Genomic DNA, 23,877 nt, shown 5'->3' with positions numbered 1-23,877 from the left:
GGATCAAACTACTCCAAAGAATAGTTTGTTCATCTTCTCCTTTCTCCTCACTTTAAATGCAAAACCTAGGCTGCTCACCTACAGGTGATGCAGACGTTCTGTGGTTTTATTTAAGAGCCAGCTCTGGTGAGCAGACACATCTGTTGATCATAATGAGGGGTGTGGTAGCCATCAGCTTCTGTGCAGAAGTGTGTAAAAGTCAACATCTAGTTGTGTGACTGCACAGGCAGCAGAAATGGCCACCAGGTTCCAGGAAACATGAGTGTCCTAGCTCAAAGCTCTTGTCTGCTGGCCAGAAAGGATGTCTTTGTCCAGAGGCAAGTAGGAAAAATGTATATAAATGCTGAATTAATGTACTTCCTAGAATTTCCAAAAATGTGTAAGGAATATGTCTTTTAGGTAACAAATATGTCTGCCAGTTTCAGGAAGGATCAGATGAGAGTAAAAGGGGAGGTTTGAAGAGAATGGAGCCATGTTAGTAACATTGCACAGGTGCTAAGGCTGTGTTAGTGCATTTTGAGAAAAATCAAGCAAGTTTTAAAGTTTGTTTTTTAAAAAAACCAAATAGGTATGCAAATTATATTTCTTTCAAGTTGCCTGGAAGAAATTATAATTGTGTCCACTAAAGAAACAAACTTGCAATGTGGGAATTGAATGACAGTAGTTAGCAATACCTGGAAGCTGTCTGCCCCACCCTCATGCCTCCCTGCAATGTCATTGAGAGATATATTTATATTGATCTTAAATTATATGCTAGTCTGGCTTTTTAGGCTTTAGTAACCTAAAGAACTTCATTTAATTTTGGATACATAAAAAATCCTTCATCTCTTCCTAAAATAAATTTCTACAGAGCTGGTTGAGCTCACAAAATATACTTGGATAATTCCCCAACCAAGGGTACAACATATTCTCTTGGACAGCAGGTATGTTGCTGAAACATCCTTTGACTTAGCTACCTATTATGTTTCTTACTATCATTCCCTGAAGCATCATGTCTGGAAGATGGTGCTCCTGGGTATTGCAGTCAACATTGGGAATGCTGGTTTATAGATACTCTCATGTCTCATTCTCAGGTGTCTGTGCCCCAGGATGTAATACCAAAGTACTTATCCTAAGGAAATCATGTTTATTATGTGACTACCTGACTTGGTAGAGATCCATACACATACTTTGTTACTTAACTGGGTCCCAGGAGAGAAACTATGGTATAACTCTCTGACTTTCCAAATCTGGCTGCTATTAACATGGTATAACCCTAGAAGTTAGTCAGTATATTTTTCTGCTGGTGTTTTCTAGATCAGTAATGCTTTTTAGAAAGACAAGTACAAAACATTTTGCTTACCAGGAAAGATATTCATGGAATTTGTGAATACATTGACTCTGGGTAACCCCAATATATGTTTACTATACAAAACTAAAATAAGCATGAATATTTTACCAATATCTGAACTTCCTTTAGATTGCCCTTTAGATTTCTTTTGTGTGTTTTTTTCGTTTTTTTGGGTTTTTTTTGTGTAAGGTAAACAGTTGAAAACTGGGAGGGTGGGCAAATGAACCATGAGCAACCAATAGCCTTTTATGGAAATTGCTCTGATGACAGCTATGTATTTTTGATACCTAGGGGTTGTGTATTCAGCAAGCGTAAACCAGCACAGCTCACATTTAACTCATATCATCAGCAATACTCAGGTCTTTAAATCTGCATTTTAAAATGAAAATGGAGCCTCTTATTTATACAGCATAGGAGATGCCAAAATTCAGACCTCACAAATACTCTAATCATCACTTTTCAGCTAGTGGAATACAAGAGAAAAGGGCAATGTAACTGAACTATCACTATGCCTTTGAATTGAAGGATTTTTATGGTATTACATGGTGGGGGGACGCCCTCTTCCCCAAAGAATAATGAATCTTTTAGGCTCATTATGTCCTTTCAGTTCAATGGCATTTTCTTTAATTTAATGCCTATTACCTTTTAACTGCTTTTAAAGTTGCCAACCAAATTAACACACTGCCCTGAACTGCTGCCTTGGGATTTATGTTGGTTAAATCCCTCAAATGTCATGCAATTTTTGTTTTCTAGTTAAAACACAGGTTTTACAAAACCTTTGGAGTACAGCTTGTGTCGTCTGCCTCATACTCTTGTGGTTTTATTTTGCTGAGACAGAAACGCATTAACCGAGAGTTTTGCTGTAAATGTGTGTGGAATGTGCAGTGTGTGGGGCAGCAAGGGAACTATGAAGCAAATGTTTGCTCTAGCAGCTGGGAAACAGTACAGCAATGACAGGATTCATGTTTTTGGGTTTTTTTCATATAATTTAGGCGACAATTATAATCTTATTCATGAGTAAGAACTTTTGTCAGATACTCAATTAACTTAGGTGATGAACTCCTGACCTACTTTTTCTTAGATAACTGTTGAATTGAGAGTAATTACAGGGGAGGCAAAGAAGAGACGCATGTTTTAGAATGCTCTTCTGACCCTGCTTTCACCTTTTCTGTCATATAAAACAGAAATTGGAAAAATCCTGTGTCTCAAACTTTCTGAAAGTGCTCTGAAAACTTGGGGTCTGAAAACAGTTTTGTGTTGAAATGTCTTAGACTTGTTCAAACCCTCCATGGGAGTATGTCCTCAGACTTACTTTGAGCCGAACCTTTATATTCTTTTTTCTTCTAACTACTGCATAATATTAAAAGTAACTTACGGCAAATTTACAACTGACCAGTTTGAATTAACTTAAAGGGCTGATGACTGAAAATTATGGAAGCCATCAAACACCATAAAATGCAGCTCTGCTGGATCTCATAACTTGACTGGAAGACAGGTGATGTTTGTCCTTAAAATGCATGATGTGATAATTTTATATCTGCAGATTTCAGAGTGGAAAAGTGCCACCATGAGCTACCCACTGCTAATTTGGTTATCAGCTGCAGCAGCAACAGTCACAAAAAGTTCAGAAATGATAGCCCGGGCACTTTGCTATAAGCTTAACGGTGATGACCAAGAGAGATGTAAAGTGAATTAGGTTTTCAGAGCCATCCTCAAGCAAAGGAAGCCCCAGGAAAGTTGACCAACACTTGGTTTAGGAAACAGGCTATTTCAGAGCCTGGAGAGCACTTCTTCTAGCACAAAGTGGGTGCTAATTGTCTATTCTGTTTCATATTCATTATTTCTGTTATTTGTTCTTGGAATTGCAGTTAGACGAATCTTGCAGCTATCATCTTAGAGGCATTTCTTTTCAACATTCTTTTTAAAAAGAATGTAAAAAACTAGCAAAAATCAAGCAAAACTCAAGAAAGTCTCCTCCTTCAACCTTTTAACATCATTTTATATTCACTATTTAAAATTTCCAGACCCAGATGGTCTTTCGTGGTAGCTGTATGTGTCTGCAATCAACACAGTAAGTATAAGTATAGAGTTAGTTGACAGGATTGTAAAGATATTGTGTGTTTTAACCAAAGAGTGTTAAAACAACAGTGTGGCATAACATATTTACGTGGTCCTACGCTGGCTGAAATGGGCTTAATGCAGGTGGCAAAGGCAGAGATAAAAGTAGCTTCAATGTGCTTCATGTGGTCCTGCCTCTTGGAGATGCTGCAGCACCATTAGACAACTGAAGCAATTACTTCTTCTGTGACCTGTGTTGTGTCCTGGTGACATGGAGAAGATATAGCAGAGCTTTTAAGGTAATTTGCCCACACCAGGAGATATCTTTTTGGAGGACATTTCCAGAGGAATATGGAGATGGCCAAACTTACATTTTGGATTTTTCCCCCAAACTTTTCGCTGAAGAAGGACTAAGCTCTGTGCAGTGATCACTCTCTGCAACAGAGGAGGTTTGTTTCAAGTTCTGTCTTTAACGAGTCAATGCCTTTGATCTCAGATGTGTTGTGAAAGTTGATGACTAAATGGTTTATGCAATAGTCCCAGTGGCTGTCTGGAACACAAACTCTGTCCAGGCATGATTTTTTTTTTTGTGTGCTACTGTAGCTGTTTTGCCAATAAAGTGCTGAGATAACCCTCTTTTTTTTTTTTTTTTTTTTTTTTTCCCCCCAAATAATTTTATAAGAAAACACGTATGGGATTCAAATAAAGGCTTATACGTTCCTTAGACTTTTTTGTGCTCTCTGTTCAAAGATATTTCTGCCCTTTTTGGACTTCACATTGACATTTTAGTGGGTTCAGCTCAGCTTACTTCAAAAGAAAAAAGGATTAGTGTGAAGCTTAGCACAGGGCCTTTCAGATGAGACCTTTAAAAAGGATCATTGTTGCTCTGCTGACCAACTGAAGTTCTCGTCACACTGTGTAGTGGCGATGTGTTCATGGCCCTAGCAAAACATACAGACTCTGGAATGGAAAAGTGAGCCATGTCAGGGTCCCCCTTTGCAAGGTATTGGCTGTTCTATACTATATATACATGCTAATCTTTAAGCTGAGTGACATGCCATCTACAATGGAGTCAGAATGGTGTGTATGTGGTTGAGGGGAGAAACACAGTTTTCTGCTTTAATAAAAGTATGATTCATATACTTTTCTGCAGTATAAATTTCAGGATGAACATTCTTGCATGAAGTATTGCCTACATGCCACAGATAATTGCTAAAAACCAAAACTGAAAAAGCATCTCCTATGACTCTCTTTTTCCCTTGGTTTCTTGTCAGGTATGATATGCTATTTTAATATAGAAAGGGTTATGGTGTGTTGCTTCTGGACACTTCAGCAATTTCCTTCAGGGCTATTGCCAAGCTTTTATCTCCTTTTATTTATACTTTGTATTCTTTTTAATGCGTGCTTAAACAAATGTTGATGTTGATACTTCTGCTCCATTTATTTCACATCATTGCATAAACACACAGGTTTCTGAGAGTATTAATTTTATGAAGTTTTCTCACTTGCTTTGTGTACCCTGTAGTGAATTTATGGTTGGTTTTTTTTTCTGTCATGGAGGAAACTGTTCCTTCCATTTACATTTAGAAAATAAACAACGATTGAATGCTGTTTCTGCAGCCTTTTTAGAAATATTTCAAAAAAACATGGTATTTTGGAAATCAGAGATGTGATCACTGGGGAGAACGGGTATTTCTAAGATGGGTCAGTCTTGATGCAAGTCCCACATTGATCCCAGAGGAATTGCTAAGGGTTGGTAAGGACTGCAGGATTATTCTCAATGCGCTTTCTCTCCTCCACGTTGTTTGCCTGGCAGTACAGCAGTCACGCAATAGATGAAGACGGGCTGTTTGCCCTATCAATCTGTCTATAGAGAAGTATTGTGACAAATGGAGAATGCCTGTAAATTTATAATCTTAATTATGATCCACAAACTATTCAATACTGGGAAGCAAAATTACTGTGAGTGATAGTGATTAAAGATGGCATCACTCCACCTTACTCTGTAAGCCTTGCTAATGCTTCAGGTTCCAACTTCTTTTGAGCTAGACAGAGAAAACGCATAGGGAGATATCTTGATATTTAGCAAAATGCCTGCTTGGGATTAACTGACCTTTCCTGTAAATCAGAAGCAAAGTTGCCAGCTGGGCATTTTCTCACATGCAGGCAGCAAGAAAATGAGTTGAAGAGCTCTCTGAAGCAAAACATTACACATACATTACCCGCCCCCCCCCATTCTACCTCCTATACTATAATAATGCAAGAGCTATTACTGAGGGTAAACCAGAAAAGGTGTTTCAGCTCCAGTGTCTCTTCATCCTTTCACAGCAAGCACGACAATTATGTGTGAGTTCATATTAATGACTATTTATTTTCAAAGGAGGCTGCTCCTTGGCTGGCATGAAGGGGAAAGCATCAACTGACACGGCATACTAAATACTGTTATTTCATGTTTTTACCTATGTTGCTAGCCCAGCAAGAACACATGACAATTATTTTAACAGTTTATATTGTAAAATATATGTGGGTAAATCTGTCATCTCTCATGCAAATTGATCAAACTTAGGACTGTTTAACAGCTGACCTGTTCAGCTGCTCTATGTAATAATGATTTTTCTTTCATGTGTCAGAACAAACCCACTATCTTTACTAGGATTGTTCCTGTGCAAAACAGAGATAAGTGACAACAGAGTCAGTTTCGAGTTACTAGAATAGTGCTTTTTGTATGAGACTAACCACATCCAGGCTCAAGGCAAGGAAGTACCAATAAGAGCTATCATACTGCCACAGTTAACTGAGGGAGGAACTTAATTTTTCTGATGCACAGCATTACATTTCTCTGGAACTGCACCTATGAGGAGCTCTGCATGATCCAATTTTAATTAATATCTTCACAAACAGTGCCCATATGCAGAAGAGATTTATTTTTTCTGCAGGCTCACCAAAGTCTGAGTGGTTAGATCTATGCAAAACACAAAATAAAATTTAACGTTGACAAAAGGTGCTATATTTCCACTAACTACATTCGTTTAGGAAACAGCGGCTCTTATTCAAATCTCAACGGGGTTACTCGTGTTCTGTACAGTGTATGTTCAGACTCACGCAACAGTTTCATTCTGGGCTGCACTTCAAAGAAATGACAAAATACTCATTCTCCTCCTCTGTTTTACCACAGATAATGAGAGCAGGAAAGGCTCCTTCTTGAGCTTTGTAAGGGAGAGTATAGTGTCATTCAATAAACTGGTGATTGAAAGCCAGCGTGATTCAGTTTCATCTTGATACTGATCAACTTCTATTTGCATCTGCATGTAGCAGTTACACGTTATCATCATCTCTGCCTTTCTTCTTGGAAGGTTTCAAGTGTCCAACACATGGCCATGCCAGATTCCCTCCCACAGCGTCCCTGCTGTACTTTTCTGTGCTTTGTGCATGGAGGCAGGTTCCAGCCCTGGTTCTTCTGGAGACAGGCCATTTCTTACTGCCAGTACGTCTGTTGTTTTTCTCCAGCTTCCTGTGGCACTGTCCCAGGAAACTCGCACTTTCCCAGGTCCTCAGTATATCTGTGCTATGTAATCTGGGTGGGTACGGCGTGATGGACAGCAGGATGCCACATGTTCCCCAAGAATCTGAGTGTATCTAGGTCCTTTCCTGTGGCTGGCTGGGAACTTGAGGCACTTGGCCTGAATTACATTGTTGGCTGAATTACTTGAACTGGGTTAGTTGATGTAAAGTTTACCATACATTTTTCAAACATCTGATCAAGTATAATATGTATGTGCTGGGTTAAAACCTATCTTGTGACTTCAGCTTTTCTGATTTCATTCTAAGAGCTGGCTTCATCCTCACCTCTAACAGTAGACGTTAATGAATTTACCTGGGCTATTCGACCTTTCTCTGGACTTTGGCATACTTTCCTGTGATAGGAGGGGGTGTAGAAGTAGGGAGGTGGTGGAGGTGAACCAGGCTCCAAGCATCTTTTAGCCCACTAGAAGTCTTTCTCCAACAGGGAACTTCTCTGCTAGGCCTTGTGCGTTGCTATGCATGTGTATTGTAAGATCAGCACAAGTCTCTAATGGGCTTTTTCTGATCAACTTTGCCATGAAGTATGACTCACTGGTGTTTGTCATTGTTGGCTAGGGCAATGGACTAGTATGCATGTTTATTCATCAAGGGAATACAGTTAGAATACCATAGTTGATAGGTTTAGAATTTGTTTGCAACCCTTAACCCAACATTTTATTGAACATTTAATTTATTTTGGACAAGTTCAGAGCAATGAACAGTCACGGTATTTTTCCAAATTGCAAACAACCTTAGAATTACCCATCTGTATTACCAGCTGAGTAGACCTCTGCAGGTCTGCTTCTCACCTACTGTCACGCTAATGATCATAATGACAGCTCTGTATGAAGTTAATACCTTCTTGCTTCACCCTTTTTATTGTTCTGGAAGCTACTGAAGAATAATTAGATCAGTGTTAGCTGTTCTAATTGAGAGCATTGAGCAGAGTGATATTATGGTATCAAACAATTTGTAAGGCTGACTTCCTGATAGAATAAATAAGTGTGGTGATCCAACTTAGAATAGGAGAGCATACCAAGGAGCTGGATAAAATGACTCAGGGTGTGCTGAGACAAGAGCCAGAAAATGAAAAATAAACTTTTCTAAAAATGGAATGATGAGCAAAACCCTCTTAATACAAGATGTTATAAGTTACTGGCAGAAAATGTTGTGGATATAATCTCATAGTATCATGGCTGGATATAGCAGGGAGTGAACTGATGTGACTTTTTGTAGCTCAGTGACCTGATACTACTCATGGCTGCACTCTGAGCTTCAGAACATAAATTTTCTGTTTTAAAAATTATGATTGATTATCTCTTACTTTTGTAAAGATAATATTAAAAGTATAAATCAGATATCCAAACTGAAAGCTGCTCAAGTCTGCAAGCAGTCTGACATGTTGTCTGGAAAGGAAATGTGAGGCTATCTGCTGCTTCTCCACTGCTCTGCCCTGCTAGCCCTGAGGGCCGCCCTCTTCCTGCAGTATACTAGTTGAGTACACATCTCTTTTTCACTTGGTGTTTCAGTGTATAGGAATGGGAAGTGTGGGAAAGAAGAAGGAGACTTCTAGGAACTTTGTGCAAGGAAAGAAGAGAATAAGCGAGTAAGTTTTGCTTTTGCATAGCTTAGTGCTGTTTCTTCTGGTTCATAGCACTACAGAACTCAAATGAGAATTATAAACCACAGTAAATAGTCTTTAGTACATTCAATTTCAATTTATTATGGAATTCCATTGTAGATGTTTAGCCCATAGAGGAATTTGTGCAGTGTTCTTCCCCCTATTTGCTTTTCTAGATAAATATTGTGAAATGACATGGCTCCAGATTTGCAACATGTAAAATAATAAAGCAGTAAGACAGGGTGATGGTGCATTAATGGACTATAAATACATACTTGAGGTACACTGTATATGTAAGGCTGAAGGCCAAGGGACTTTAATCACCTGAAATGACTGTTAATGATCCATTTGGATGTAACTAGGTATATTTAACTAACTTCTGTACTAATAAGAATAAATATGATCACGATAATCTTTGGGAAAAGAAAAATGTATTTTGCTGCAGTGATGAAGACCAAAATATTAATTAAAAGAAAGAATAAAGAAGCAATACCTCTGGAATGTTTTTAAATGTTTTCTAAATGTGCTTGCTGTTTGTAAGAGGCATAATGTGGGCCTCATTTTACCAGTCTTTATTCTTTCACCCTCTGTGAAGATTTATTCCACATGGTCTTGTCTGTATTTCCATTCTTCCACAGGAAGTGCCTGAAGGTGCAGCTATGTGCTTTTGTTTACCATGTCCTCAGACTCATGACAACGGGAAAACGTCATTGAAATTGAATGGACTAGTAAAAGCCACTCATGCCAATTTAGTATGATTTGGTGTTCAGAAGGCGAACATACCACTGTTGTGGATGAAATTCTTGGTTGTCAGTCAGTACACTGTGTGAATAGATAAAAATTTACATCTACTGTGGTTAATCCCTCTGGACCACGGATGAGATTAGATACAAATAATTATTCCCATGATAGCTGTTTCCCATTTGTTTAGATCGAAAAGATATAATCTGAAAATATGGAACCCAAAACATGATTTTAAACATTCTTTCTGAATGAAAATACATCTGTCAGTCTAGAAGTAAAAAGAAAAATGAAATGCAATGTTGTAGAACTGAAATCTATTTGAAATGTCACAAGTCTCTAAAAAAGTTATTGCAAAGAATGACAAGAGAGTAAGGTGAAATCAGAACAGAAATGTAAGGGATGTCTACAAGAATATACGACTCAAATGTCAGTTAGGGGTTTCCTTTATCCTGCATTTTCTCAGTGTCCTGTATAAGGGAAATGAGCTAGTTATCAGTACACTGGTGAAAAAAAAGGAAACGCATACCATTGAAAACACCCTACAGAAATTAAAGAGAGAAGCTGGAAGAAGGAGGAAAGTCTCTGAACCTGCTTGGCATGGAGCAAAAAGGAACAATGCACTTAGAGGTAGATTAATCCTATTGAAAAAGTAAAAAGTCAAGCAAACAATTGCCCAAACTTCAACTGAACCTCAACTTTAAATTTATTTTTCATGTTTGTGCTTTGTTATTTTTATGGTTCAGACCTTCACCTGAAGAAGAATAGCCAGAACAGCATATGAAAAACTGTTCTTGAACAGCTATTATTTATGGTTTGATTACAAGCAAAAGAATGGAAATTTTATGAGAAAACATGGGGTTTTTTTCTGGGTGTTCTGTCTAATTTGTAGGCTCAGAGAGTCTGAATAGTTTGGAAAATATAAATTTTGCATCTTTCTCTGACCAAGTGCTAGTTGCTTTTTACCTTTATAGCTGACAGAAATAGAAGACAAATGTAAGTGGGATAATCAATAGCAATTTGATCGCTTTTAAGTTAAAAGCATGGAAAACTCTAAAGAAAAAAAAAAAGAAACTCTGGAAATCTTGTGTCAAGTACAGCTTTATTTTCCATTTTGTTTTTTTCTTCTATGACTACCTAGTGTAAGGGACTAGAGAAAATGGACCCAGACTCTTCTGGGAGGTACATAATGGTATGACAAGAGGCAACAGACACAGGTTAGAACACAGGAAATTCTGACTTGACATAAGACAAAAAAAAATCTCAGCATGGAAAATGGTTGGAATAGGTTGTCCAGAGAGGCTGTAGAGTCTCCACCCTTGGAGATACTCAAAACCAGACTGGACGTGATCTATGTTAGGCCTACTTTGAACAGGTGGTTGGACTGCAGACCTCCAGAGGTCTCTTGACCCAAAATTACTCTATGGTTCTGTGGTTTTCATAATTATTGCCTAAGCTGCTTTCATTCTGAAATACTTCTGAATGAAAATACATATAGGGGTGTGGCAACTGTGGAAAAGAAAACATTAACCTATGAAATGTAATGGTATATTGAATCTAGTTTAACATGATGATGTGTGAAATTAACACATCAGTGTGGACTAAGTAGAACAATTAATGCTTTAAAGAAGTGTTTTTTCTTACACGGATGCTGAAATAGAAAATTAAGACCTGATTTGGTCAATGTTTAACAGTTAAATTAATTTAACAGTGGTTCACCCATATCCTAATTGATATAGAATTATATATCCATATATTTATCTCAGTTTCAAAGAGGTAGCATTTGAGAGGTCTACATTTCAGTGATGGAAGAAACCTTTCAGTTGCTTAAAGTTGCCCAGTAACATTATACTATAAATTAACACAAGAGAAAAATATGAAATAATTGTTCAGTTAGGAGGCAAACATTAGGCCTGCTGTGCAAAAGGTGTCCTACCATCAGTGTATGTGTTATACTAGAAAAGGGAAGGAATCTGTGAAACTTTCTAGGCTAGTACCTAGGTAATGAATCTAGACTGGAATGCATTGGGGGCAGAGGAGCTCAGACTGCAACTAAGGAAAAGTCTAACAAGTTCATAATTTGAAATAAATGCTTTTGTTCAGATGAATTGAATACAATTTAGGCAGGGAAGTTATGAGCCAGGATAATATTACGCTACAATTTTACTCAAATACATTATCCCTTCCTGTGCCCGCAGCTCTGCAGTTTCCAGGCATGCATTGTTTGTGCAGACTATTTAAATGTTTGTGTAAGGTCCCTTGCAACACTAAGGCAGCTGACATGCAAGGGAAGTACTAGCAGGGAGAAACACATAGCTGAAGGTGAGGTCTTTGTATATTAGAAGAGTCTTTGCAACCTGCAATGAGTTGATCTCAGTGCTGTGGCAAAACATGCTTTCAGACCAGGGACAGAAACCCCCTCCTCTGACCCCTGCTCCTTGTGGAGGTGCACAGTTCTTCAATTTGAATATCATAGACTATTTCAGTTACATTTCTACACAAATAGCAATTTTGTTGTTTGTACAAAAGGCACAAGAACCTTGTCTTCATTGACCTGGACAGCCTGTTGTCCATTTACATGTTTAACTTAGGGGGAATAATGTAATTGTGTGTTCTGACTGCTAAATAGTTATTTTTGCTTTGCCTTTATGGCCTTTATGCCGCCTTTCTAAAAATGCTTTGTGCGGGCCTGACCTGGACATCTTGCAGCAGTTGTGTAGGCACAGCATTTTGTTTTACTGGTAGTCTTTCTATTTCGTGTTGAGCACTAAGTATTTGAAAGACAGCTGTATTACAATTTCATATTTGGGAATCAGAGGAATTTATTTGTGTGTATGGATTTTTCATATGTTACTGTGATTTTCGTTACATAACCCTCAGGAAAAATATGTCTGGGAGACACATTACATAAGACAGTAGCTCATTTTGTACAAGGGAAGGCTTGGCAAAAACAGTTTGTGTCTGCTTTGGTTATTCTCTAAAGGTTAAAATAACATTAGCCAAGGCAGACAAGTAGGATATGTACACTGCATTTCAACCAACCAAAACTCTGTATACAATGTGCTTGAATGACTCCTGCAACAGCTGAACGTTACGTGTCTGACGAGATATAGCAGACAGTATTGTCCTAGCCCTCTCCACTCTCACCTGATAACTGGCTAGGTTATTTTTTTCCCATTTGACACTATCATTTGGGAAATCCCTTTTTATCTATGACGTGTTTTTACGCTTGTATACTGTTAAGGATCTAGTGCATGTACCTTTCCAATATTAAGATAACAAGAAGAATGTTGCTATAATCTTGGCCTAAGTTATGGCTCTTAAGCTGTCTGTGCACTGAAAAGTAGGTGAAATGTTTTGACAAAGAAAAATATCTGTTGTCAGCTTTATTTTATCCATGGCTGAGAAGGGAAATCGAAACTATACTTCAGCGAGGTTCAGACACTGATGGCTAAAATGATCTTCTGCTAAAACAAATTAGAAGAGGACTGCTCTGCTTTATGCCTCGTTCTTTTTCCAGTGAAATGCACAACTAAATGAATGGCTTGTGTGTTGGAAAGAAATTTTAAAAGTAATGTAAACAGTGACCATAAAAGAAGCACCATTTGCATCATAAAATGGCAAAAATATATGGACAGCACAGAGTGAATGCTTTCTCTAGTTGAGTGTTGGCATTATCATTTAAATGTGCATAAAGTATAGTTTTTTATATGTTGTAATTAATTTCAGTGTTTTGTGAAAACGTGTCAGTGACAGAAAGAGCTCCACATCTGGAGGCAACCTGAACTGGAAGAAAGTGCTGACGGCCACAGTTCCTTGGGTCTCTGTCAATAAGAGACAGAGTAGGCTATTGTGTGACCTGTTTTTACCAAACCTGCTCTTTCTGTGCTGGTCTGCCTTCTAACTTATTACTGTCAAGAGCTCACTCCACCTGACAAGTCCTGCTGCAGTTTTTCTTATTACCTGCAAATCTGTTTAGCTTAGAGGTAGCTTAAAAGATTGTCAGAAAATTGTCTTAAAAGAAAAATGTTGACCGTCTTGCCTTGGAGTCTCATTCTGAAACTTATGCTGTTGATTTCTTCATGTGGCACTTCGCTCCAAACAGGGCACAGAAGAATTTTCAGGGCCAAAGTTGTACACTTGAAAACCTATATTTTGGAAGGTACAAAGCATTTGTTAGATCACATATGATGCAAGCCCGGCTCCCTCAACCTCTTCCTAGCTGCCGACCATTTTAGTAGTCCTCTGCTGGACCTTTTCCAGTTTCTCAATACCTTTCTGGACCAGGGTCGAGGGGTCCCAAACTGGACACAGTACTCTGGATGTAGCCTCACCTGTGCTGAGTACAGGGAGGTAACTTCCCTCTATCTGCTGGCCACTGTCACACATAAAACAACAGCCAGTGTTTCATCTTACAGAGGAAACAAAGACAGCAATTAGTCACAGAAGTATGACTTGAGGCATTAAGTACCAGATTCTGGATTCAGATACTTAAGTGGCAGAAAAATATTTTCTGACGGTGTTAAATAATGAGCAGATGCAAATTCATGTACATTTTGGTATCTAAAACCAGGTGCCTTTTATAACTATGTTGTTTGCATCTATTATCAGATCTACCTGCCAGAGGCTATTTGCAATTTTTCTAATTATTTCACATGGGTAAATTATAGGATTGTGTACATTTTTAATTTTTTGCCTTGTTAGTAGTCAAAAAATATAAATACAAGTGGGAAATGTCTCTGAATATTTAGGGTGTGTTTGAATCTAATATATGAATATTAATTTGTTTTTTTCTGTAACTGAACTGGCATACACAGGGGGGTGTGCACAGTAGTTTCTCATCCTTTTCAGCCTGAGATGCATTTTAGGTAATCTCTATACATCCTCTAGTCTATGCTCATCATTGATTTGCTTTTGCTGACTTTCATCAGAAAAAAAACCCAAACTAAACCCACTAACTTTTCACTGTGTGCAAGTAAATAATGACTTTCCCCTCAAAGACACACAGTAGTTGCTACATTTCAGAAAGCTATACAAAGTCAATGCTCAATCCCTGCCCCCCAAATACTGAGAACCTCAGTACTCTCAGGATTGAGAATACTCTCATTAAGGGGATCTCAGGCTTTTTATCAATCAGTGATCTTTTTTTTTTTTTTTTTCTGATGCCAGCACTTCATTTAGGACACTGTTCAGGTTCAGTTGAGATTTCCAATTTCTTTCAAACTTGTATTTTTTTGGAGTTGCATATTCGTACACTGTAATGATGTAGTTCATATAATCATTATAATTTTAGGAAAAAAGAAAAAAAACCCTGTTTTTTCTTTTGCTTTGATCAGCATTCTTGTTCCTTTCAAAAATGATTTTTAGCATTCTTTTCCCTGAAAAAGGGAAAATCTGTGTTTCTTGGTTTTCCTGGAATTGTGTGAGGTCAAGAAAAGTAAGATAATTAGAAAGTTCACAGTATCAGAAATTTTTCCTGTAACAACAATATCCTGTAGCTTATGAGTGCAGCCGAAAAATAGGTTCTGTTGAACAAATACTTGGCTTTACATAGTTAACCATCATCTCCTTTTTCTGTAGCTCCAAAGAAACAACAGGTTTCTTTCATGGACTTTGCCATCCCTAAATTTAGGAGGTGCCATATGATGCATAGTGGTTCTTTATCATGCCTTGTTTCCCTTACATTAAAATTGTCAAATGTAAGGAAACTGACAGTCAGGGAGGTCCTGTCATTCAAGAAGTGGAGAAACCATGCTGTAGGTTCTCTGCTGGTTTATAGTCACACGCTGAGTAATATAATACTAAAGTCAAAATACCCTTTGTGTCAAAAATACACCATAAGATGCTTTTTGTTGCTGTAAGAATATGCAAAATACTCTTACCCAGACTGTTTGCAGTGGAGCTGTTTTTCCTTTTTGCTGAATATTAATTGTGGCATTGTGGGTTATTTTGGTTTTTTTTTTGTTTTCTTGTGATAGATTAGAAACAGAAAGCTATGGCAGAAATAGTTCTTACTATAAGCAGAGTTTTAAAGCATTACTTTGTGTCCATGGATGCTAATTCCAGTACTGAACTGAAGGTTATTGTGCCCAGGGCTGTGCCCAAGGTACATGGACTGCACCTCAGAGAACTGATGCACAGACATTTCTTGTCCTACTTCTCCTCTGCTCTGGATGTAATACTCTACAATAGACTGCTGGAGCAGCTGCTGAAACTTTCACTCTTTGCTCATCTTTCCCTATCGCTTACCTGTACCTTCTCTATTCCCTCAATGATTTAGGAGAACTTTGCTTCCTTCAGTTAGATAAAATTTGCTTCATGAACAACACTTTGCCCTGCCTTAATACCCAATGTCCCATGAAGACTGCAAATATCTGTCTAATATCTTTCCTATCTTTTTCATAGAAATATATGATAACTTTTGATCTGAAGATCTCACTAAAATCAGGAAAGCAAAATGAAACGGTAAAATACCATATGATTATCTTATTTTATAATCTGGTTGACTAGGTCAGTGCTATGGCCATTCAAACCTGGAAGTGTGAAGTAACATTTACAAATCAGTGTTGTTTTAACTACAGAATTATTACAATTACTAAACATTTGTGTTCTAGCTGCTCTGCAGGAGTGACATCTCTATTGTACTATGCACATAGCAACAAAGACTTGAAATACAGGTGCTAGTAAAGACTTCAAAGAATGCCCTGTAGTCTGTATCTAAGATCAGAACTGTACTGGGAGAAGGCAGCAGTTTTAATGACAAAATGGGTGGTGAAAATTGTTTTAGCTTAATGTCCTCATAGATCTGACCTTGGGAAGCTAAACAATAATAGCTCTTAATACAAAATTGTTCTCCATTCAAAAATAGTGAATGGATAAGTATATTAATATAATTCTTTGTGATTATTTTTCAGTAGGTGTCCTAGTGACATGTAGGCATACTTTTGAATATAAGTGATTTAGGCATGAAAATCTAATGAAGACTGCATTCTTCCAAAATAAGATTTTTTTTTACTGTAAAAGTACTGTTGAGGAATATTTTCTACATAATGCCATATTTGATAATATGAAGGTTTTCTAGACATAGACTTATTCAGCTGTAACCTGTCTAGTACTAATATTGAATAGCTCTACTCACATTTTAAAAAGACAGTCTGGTAGAGAAGGGTATATAAAAAAATATACAATATAATGAACAAATTAATAAGTAAATTTGTATACAATTACCAGTGAATCTATAGAATCTAATATTATCAAATGCATCTATTGATTGAAATTGTGTATTAATATTTTCAGTCTAAAATATTACAGATAATTTGAAATGGATTGACCTTAGATGCTGAAAATTTTCAATATTTTAGTGACATTGTTGAAGTCTTTTAGAACTATCAATGCTTTATTATTGCCTAATAGCTGTGCATAATTATTGCTTATCTGAGTCTGAATTTTAAAATCTGCATTATTGATTAGATATTCCGTTAATACTCAAATTTTGTGAGGTATAGGAACATTGAACCTAATACACAGTGTTATAAACTTTCATACCATAAAAATTCTACAACTGCAGTAACAATAAGAATAGAACACTCCATTTAAATGTATTATGATGTTTTAGTTTTTTTCATCAGTATTTATCAGCTGTAATACCTGGTAGTAATTACCTGTAGGCAATACCTGAATGTGAGCAAAAAGAATGTTAAAGATAGGAATACAGAAAATTTAATACTCTAGGTGTTAGGCCACCTACAATTAGTCTCATTGTAAGAGAATAGTAAGTGTTTCTATTGGGGGGCACACTATGTGCTACAGTTACTACATTACTACTAGAAAAGATACACCTTCCATATTGAAATAGTGTATAAGATGTGAAGAACGACTGGAAGCACAATCTAATTAATTCATACAAACCATCCATGTTTCATATTGGATTATTTAAGATGACTGAGTTTGGGTCAAGAAATGGCACCTCATCCCTTGTGCTCTAGCTCTTATTTTGTCTGGTAGAGTAAATGACAACACTCAGAGGATGTGAAAATAGCTTTAATAATACAAACAATCTGGTAGTGAAAAATATATGAAATCTGCAGCTGACACCTGGAAAAAATTACCTTGGACTATCGGCAAGAATGAAAATATTTTATAATAATAAATATTATAAAATTAGTCAGGAGATCTAATACTCTGCAAAACCAGGCTGTCCAAATGAGGCATTGCAGTTAACAGTAAGTGTATAGACAAAATATAGCAAATATATTTTGAAAGGTGGGACAAGCTTTAGGACATAACTGGTGTAAATAGCTGTTGCTCAATGTCATGTCTGGATGTTTTTCTAGTTCAGAGAGATACTACTGGAAAGCTGTTCCTGGCAGTATGAGGGTCCAGCTCTCATATGAAATCAGTCCTTAACACAGACCTTTGAGGTAGTGTTTTTATCTAGAAGCAGTGCTGCAGGGATTACTTAATCTAGCCGTATGATTGTATATTCTTTACCCCTGGCTGTTTAACATTTGCTTTTTAGAGAAAACCGTAGGAAATGCAAAGCTTATACAAAGGACAAAACCAAATTTAAGTAGTTTGTTATGGCTATGTAGGCAGAACAATCTTCCTAGAAATAAAGCCATTTTTCTGATGTATGGGAGTGTCTCCAGCAGTCGCAAATGGTCTGAATCTATGGTTAATGCTAAGCTGTCTGAGGGACAGAGTGAAAAGAAAAACAGCTACTTTTTTATGGTATTCTGATTTCTGGAAACCATCCCCATATGATCTTGCCGATCCATTATTTCTTTGTTAATATCACCAAGTTTGAACAATTGACTGATTTTACACATTGTAAGATTCATTAATGTTACAAAACCCTGAAAAATATGAAGTCTGGTTACTGTGTCTCTGTAACTGGTATGAGGTAAACTTGAGAATTAAGCTGATAAGCAGCAAGATAACAGACTAATTAGTCGGGTTGGTGTGGTCCATCAGATGCTAATACAGGTTTCTGTGAGACATTTGTGATATTCGTAGGGAAAGGTAAGCAGATTGAGAGATGCAGAAACGCAGCGTTGTAATTATATTGCAAGAGTTATATACACTGTACTGCTATAACACATAGACATTCACAGTGAGGGTAAAGTAATTAACCAGTGTGTGACAGGTGTGTGATAGAAGTTGATAACCAGAGGGGAAATGCACGATATGGCTTACAAAGGACAGATCAAATGTGTATCTGAAAAGCTGAAGCAGTGGGAAGGTTTAAAGCGGAGCTTACAATAAGGCTTGGGATGTAAAAGTCAAGTGGTCAGCATTGTCAGCCACGCCGCTTGGCGGGCTGCTCTGCTGCTGGGTGCAGAGACCCAGGGAGAGGATGTCCTTTCCCCTGGGCTGAGGCACTTCCCTCCCTCATCCTTTGAAAGAAGAAACAATGCAGCCAGCAAACCACTGAATGCCCATGAGAAATATCTTTGCTGTGGTGTTCACCTTACTTTCCTATAACTCTGTATAACTGTGTATGTACAATCTTAGTTCTCTCCAACTCTTTTAACTGGAGTTAATTTTTAGCATTATGTTTTCTGATATGGGAGTTAACATTGGGGAGGTATGTTCTTGCAAGGATGCTAATTGGGGAATGTTGTGGTTTAACCCCAGCCAGCAACTAAGCACCACACAGCCGCTCGCTCACTCCCCCCTGCTGGGATGGGGGAGAAAATCAGAAGAGTAAAAGTGAGAAAACTCATGGGTTGAGATAAAGACAGTTTAATGGGTAAAGCAAAAGCCGCGCGCACAAGCAAAGCAAAGCAAGGAATTAATTCACTACTTCCCATCGACAGGGAGGTGTTCAGCCATCCTCAGGAAAGCAGGGCTCCATCACACGTAACGGTTACTTGGGAAGACAAACGCCATCACGCCCAATGTCCCCCCCTTCCTTCTTCTTCCCTCAGCTTATATTCTGAGCATGATGTCATATGGTATGGAATAGCCCTTTGGCCAGTCTGGGTCAGCTGTCCTAGCTATTGTCCCTCCCAGCTTCTTATGCACCTGGCAGAGCACAAGAAGCTGAAAAGTCCTTGACTAGTGTAAACTCTGCTCAGCAAGAACCAAAACATCAGTGTGTTATCAATGTCATTCTCATCCTAAATCCAAAACACAGCGCTCTACCAGCTACTAAGAATAAAAGTAACTCTATCCCAGTTGAAACCAGGACAGGAATGATAACAGGGGGAGTTTTATGTCTTTCTGTCATTAAGTACTACCTCCTGTATACCTAAGATTTGATCAAGCAAATGGGGAACATTCTGGAAGATTCAGCCTTATTTCCAAAATAGCATTCCAGTGTGGCCTGCTTGCTATATGTACTGGAGAGCAATATAAGTGAGATCTGCTCTATGTTAATGGCATTAATCAGAATAATTTCCCTGGGATTTTGATGTATTATCATGTTCACCACCTATTATTGCTTGTTGCTAGCTTTCTTTTAATACAAGAATAAATACACTTTTAATTAGTCTTTGTCCGTTTGATATTGATATTAAATGCTGGTAGACAATCATTTTCCAATGAAAAAATATAAGCTTATTATACTATATTAGACAGGTTAATAGGTTTTTGCATTTTACAACAAGAAAGTTTATTACTATGGTGACATTAATGCGTGTAGAATAATGTTCTCCAAACCAGTTGTTACCAACAGATAAAGGCTGATTTGGTAATTGGTAACATAAGGCGGGATCAAGGGGTGTTACTGCACTAAAACTATTAGCTGCAAGAGGGATGGTCAGGACCATAATATTCTGTCACTAAAGGAGTGCATCACACTGCCCAGATTTCATATGAGGAGCTGTTGATGATGCACTATGTGAAGATTGTCTTTATCGGTACCATGGATGTCTAAAAGGAGCAGATTATTGCAAGCTGTTTAGCTAAGGGTCTGTCAACCTCCCTCTTATGGACCTAGCTTTCAATGCTGATCAGTGGAAGGAAGGACCAGTCAAAGATAATGTTAAGGCCTCAAGCTTTATTTGCCACCCAGCTCAGGGACAGGAGCTGTGAAGCACACTGGGCAACATTTCTAGGCTTTGTTTCTTTGAGATGACAGACTGGACATCAATGGTGTTGATCAAGACCCAGCTCTTTTACATCAAAGCACTGCCCATGGTGAGCTGAGGATATGCAGCTAGCACAGAGCATGGGAACATGCCAGAGCTGAGCTCTTTCCCTCATATTTTCTCCGGTGTGACACTGCCAAATAAACAAACACTAAATAGTCCTGTCATAGGAGGTACAGGTTTTTATTTCATTTCAGCTGATGACTGTATTCTGAAGCATTTGAGGACCCTTTTAAGTTTATCATGGACATGTTACCAAAATGCTGCTATAAATGTTAGTTTTTTGCCAAATCTCTTTACCTCAAAAACTCCAGGGGGAAGTGAGCTTGACAACTCACTCACTGCAAGCAAAGTTTCCACTGCGATTTGTATAATGCTCTGAAAGCAGTTTCTGGAAAGCTGTGATTAAAAAGTAATTAAAAAAAAACTATGATAAAAAAAATCCTGTAGTTTAAGACTTGCACAAATGCTTAACAAGATATAGTTTAATTTGGTTTACTTTCTTTGGTTCTTCCAGTGCAAGATCTAGCAATACATGAACACTCATGGCACCTGCCTGCGTCAAACCATGCCCACCTTAGTGCTGAGCCCAGCTAGGGAGAGGTTCTGGTTTGGACCTCTTTCTTCTGAGGAGAGGAGAGGAAAGCCAATGGTGGTGGCAGATGAGGGTGTTGCTGCCCGTGAGACTATGAGCAAGGCAAGAGCACCCTACTGCCTACCTGTGGTCAACCCATCCTTGGACCAAAATGGTGGCTTGGAGGTGGGGTTGGACTCACTCTCCAGCTGCACTATCCACCTCCTGTTGTTGCCTTTCAGTAAGTGTTGTGGTTTTTGCAGCACGGGAAAGGTGTATGAGGAACGGTGTGAGGTTTGGACTGGAAATCGGAAGCATGAGCCATATACTGTGCTGGCCAATCATGGCTGCCTGGTGGTGGGTGGTCTCTGCAGTGTTGTGAAGCTTTTCTGCAGGTAGAGCTGTTGAAACTGCTCCTAGAGGGTAGATTTACACTAAGGGGTTCATAATTGCAGTTCTCTGTACCATTCATGCTGGTGAAATAAAAGCATGTCTCTAAAAGCTGCTAGCAGAGCTGAAATGAACTAATTACAGCATTAAAACAAATGTTTGCGGAAAATTGTCTTCACTACTCACCTGACAGTTTTTCTAACCCATCTCTCTACTGAGCACTAATCATTCAGTCCTACTTTGGTCATCATGTGCAGTTTTTATCCAGGGAAATGCTTTTCGTTCCACTTTTATTCATCAAATCTACTTTGCTGTAGTTTGTGAAGAACTTGTCCCTTTTATAGGAAATGAAATGAGTCTCATCCATATTAGGTAGATGAAAAGAGCAGGGTATGGCCTTGGAGGCTGCTACCCCTCACTCTACATCCAGATAATGTCTGGCGATCCTGAACCTGAGCCTCAATGCTCAGAAATTCCTGCAGAGCTCTGGCATCATGCCCGAGTAATTTATGTTAATACGATTTCTGGAGTTCTTCTATCTTATTCTTTTATGTCTCTGTGTTTGACAGTGCTTCACCTTCATTATCTTTAAAGATCGGCACTAAACTAGATATTTCCTCCCTGTTCCTTCTGTGAAATCCAAAACAAATAAATCACTTAGCTTCTTTGCTGTCTCTTTAATCTCCTCACTGTGTTATTTTTAATCATTTTGACCTTGTAAACCCAATAACTTTTACAAGGATCTTGAGATATACTTAAGAGATTCCTCTGTATCAGCAATATCTTTAAATAAAGTTCTATTATTTTATTATACACTGTCTTTTTTGTCACAACTTTTAAAGTGTTTTCATGGCCTTACTAATACCTCAGTTAAGTGACTTAATACTATATCCATCAAGGATAGAATTCAAGCTGTATATCTGTATATTAAGTGCTGTCACTGAACTTGAAGAGAATATGCTTTATTATTTTTGAGTATTCATTCGGTAATAAATAAAAATTGATAATTACCAGTTTGAAGAATCTGTGTATTTCCACTGAGTCTGCTGCACAGATATGTTTTGGACTGGTTTACATATGTTCATTACATCAGTTTAGTGCGAGATCTGTAAGAGACTCATTGTCATTGTAGTTCATTTTATCCGAAGGATTTGTTGTGTTCTTTTGCTGTTTTACTAGTTCAAAATAAAACTATGCTTTTGTATTTCCCTATTACAAGCATAAAGTACAAGTACATGGAAATACAAGATATTAAATATATTGAATGGATTTTCATATTTGAAAAATTTTAGTCTGAAAGTTTTGTAACTGAAGGCCAAATTAATTTCCGTCCTGAAAAACTATGATCAAGAATTTTCCATTGAATTGCCATTTCCACAGGGTGAAATCCAATATTGCTGAAATATTTCAATTTCTGTGGGGGAAAAAAAAAAAAAAAAGTCTTAATCTTCTGTGAAGCTTTCAAATAATTACAGTTCAGGAGATTTGGGTGTTTATTTTCCTTAGCACTCTCCAAAGGAGATGTGTATCTTGTCACAAGTCTCTCTTGTCTCATCTTTGGGAGAATGGCAGTGTGTTGCATGCCTGTCTATTCCCAGTGCATCAATGGTAGCTCATAAAATGGGGACAGCAGCAATGGTACTTGGTGTTATGCAGCTTTGGTGATCTCCCAGGGGCTTTAGGAAGATATGAATTGCCCAGCACTTCTACATAGTGAACATGCCTGTGATACATAATGAACCTCCTCCCTATGTCTGGTGGAGCTATTTGTATGGTTGTGATTAAGCAACCTACCAGTGTGTTAGAAAAGAAAATAACATGCAAACTCAACACACAATGTATCTTGTCTCATGCCATCGCACTTCCACGAGCGCACTGGATTACTGCACGCTGCAAACCTCCCTGACTTTCAAACAGTTATTTCTTGGTAGAAGTCAATGTACTCTATTACGAAGGAGATGTGGTGGTATGAAACTCAGTCTAGTTTTCTGCTATTATCAATATATTTTCATGGTAGTGGACTGCAGTTAGCAACATATACCAGATCTGCATCCACTTTAAAAAAAAACGTACTGAAGCATAAGAGTTTTCTGAAGCAGAAGTGGTAGTAAAGTTTGGGTAATAAAATAATGCCCTCACTCATCTCTAATTAAGAGTGCAATTTATGAAAGGGATTAATATTTAACAACAGGGTCTAGGAAGGAAGCAGCAGCTATAATTTTTCAAAATAATCTATTACTAACTATCTAGAGAAAATTGATCCATACTTTCATTTCAGTCAAATCTTTAACAGACTGGACAACAGTTAAAGCAATTGTCTAGAGAAATTTTTCTTTTTATAAAATGGGGCCAGTGCTTTACAACACCAAAAATACTTGGTTTTTCTCTGCTATGCATTTAATCTCTTCAAGCAAGCTGTCACTGCCTAAAAAGTGCTTTTTCACTCAGATGACACAAAGTAATACATAAATAACATCCATGGCAATTTAAAATACAAAGCAAATGTAAA

This window comes from Nipponia nippon, unplaced genomic scaffold (assembly GCF_047370975.1).
Source record: "Nipponia nippon isolate SJK-2023a ecotype South Korea unplaced genomic scaffold, ASM4737097v1 scaffold_8, whole genome shotgun sequence".
NCBI classification, from domain to species: domain Eukaryota; kingdom Metazoa; phylum Chordata; class Aves; order Pelecaniformes; family Threskiornithidae; genus Nipponia; species Nipponia nippon.
Note: the sequence above shows the minus strand (reverse complement) of the source record.